The 1558-nt window shown below is 34.2% G+C and overlaps 1 protein-coding gene across 1 annotated transcript in view; it reads left to right on the forward strand.

Annotated features, from left to right (window-relative positions):
• LOC119585385 (eIF-2-alpha kinase GCN2-like) overlaps window positions 1-1558 on the forward strand; it is a gene marked incomplete in the record, with an annotated part of 28307 nt that overhangs the window by 15157 nt on the left and 11592 nt on the right.

Consider the following 1558-nt stretch of genomic DNA (forward strand, 5'->3'; position numbering starts at 1 on the left):
AATGTATAGGGTAATGCATTATGTGTAATAAATATGGTTATCATTTTAGTGACATTAATTAAGATAAGGTGTTCATTCATGTTCGACATGAATTCCACACAAAGTATGGTGTAAACGTAGTAAATTCATAGATCTAATAAACAAACTAACTCATGTTTATTAAGATGTTCATTTAGAATTTGATAACATGAGTTGATAGAATGAATTCTCTAATTCAGTTTTGTATTTAGTTTCTGGAATCATTCGTTTGATAGAGTACTAATTACTTACACTGACAGTTGTTGCTTCCTAGACATTTTAATGTTATTTAGAGGAATCACAAGGGTTCTAGGTGAATTTGGTGAGAAATGGTAATAGTGTTTTTTTTTGTTTTCTGTGCATATTTACTTTATGCACAGCTATGCACCGCAACTGAAGATACAGGATTTCCCATTGCACATGAGTAATCTAGCCATTTACTCTTCTGTATAAGTAATGAGGAATACTTTATATTGATAATGAGTATGGGAAAGATCACCTGCTGTGAAGTCTATGAAAAGTTATTGAACATTTGATAACTGTGTCTGTTTAAATTCATTATTACTTTGTTACTGTAGCACAGAATGGGTCTAGTACAAGGAAAATGAATAATCTTTCTTGGAAAAAAAGGATTCATAAGCCTGTAGTTTAAAAAAATTGTAAAAATGGTAGCTATTATTAACTCATATACCATGACAGTATAGAAGATAATGTTGGCAAGTTTAAAAGATAACTGAATAAAGGAATAAGAGGCATTAGGATGATTATCATTTCACATAGAGGTAAAGATGACATGGCAAGGGTGAAGAGACCTTTATGCACACCCTCGCAGGAGCACTTTGCTCTGTCGCCTCAGTGAGGTGAATGACTTCTTGGTCGTCATTCCAACAGACAAAAAGAGGGGCCACTGCCAGTGACTCAGAGGAAGATCTCTCAAGGGCAACAGTCGTGCACTGCAGTTCCCGCAAAGTATCACCAGGAACAAAAGTGATTAGAGCTTGATAGCTTTAGGGTTTTGGAGTTACTTGACAAATAGCTTGTTTAGTGTGTGCATTTGTGTGTGTCAGTATGTAGGAGTTTGTTTGGCGATAGTCGCATGCCGTGTGTGCCAGCGTGAAAGTGGGATTGGAGAAACTTACTGATAAGTATATTTTTGACTGTAGTTTTATCTTTTATTGGGAATATCATCTCAAGAAAACAGTTAAGATTACTGAGTGATTTATTTAATACATCAGTCACTGACTATGACAGGAATGATATGATTGTTTTTCCACAATCAGTTGTACTTTAATTGAAATGGATATATATCAAAATATAACGATACATTCTGGGGCATTGGAAAATCAATGTAAGAATTGGGAAAATGTGAGGAGGTTTTTCTTTACTATCCTTATTAGTGAATGCCTACTAGATTATAATATACTAAGCTGTTCTAGCTGGCTTTGATATTCTGCCTGTCTAACATCACATCACATGCTCTTCCTTATAACAATTTACATCACCACAATATCAGCATATTTCCAATATAAACCCATAATGA

The sequence above is a fragment of the Penaeus monodon genome, chromosome 19 (genome assembly GCF_015228065.2).
Source record: "Penaeus monodon isolate SGIC_2016 chromosome 19, NSTDA_Pmon_1, whole genome shotgun sequence".
In the NCBI taxonomy this organism is placed as follows: domain Eukaryota; kingdom Metazoa; phylum Arthropoda; class Malacostraca; order Decapoda; family Penaeidae; genus Penaeus; species Penaeus monodon.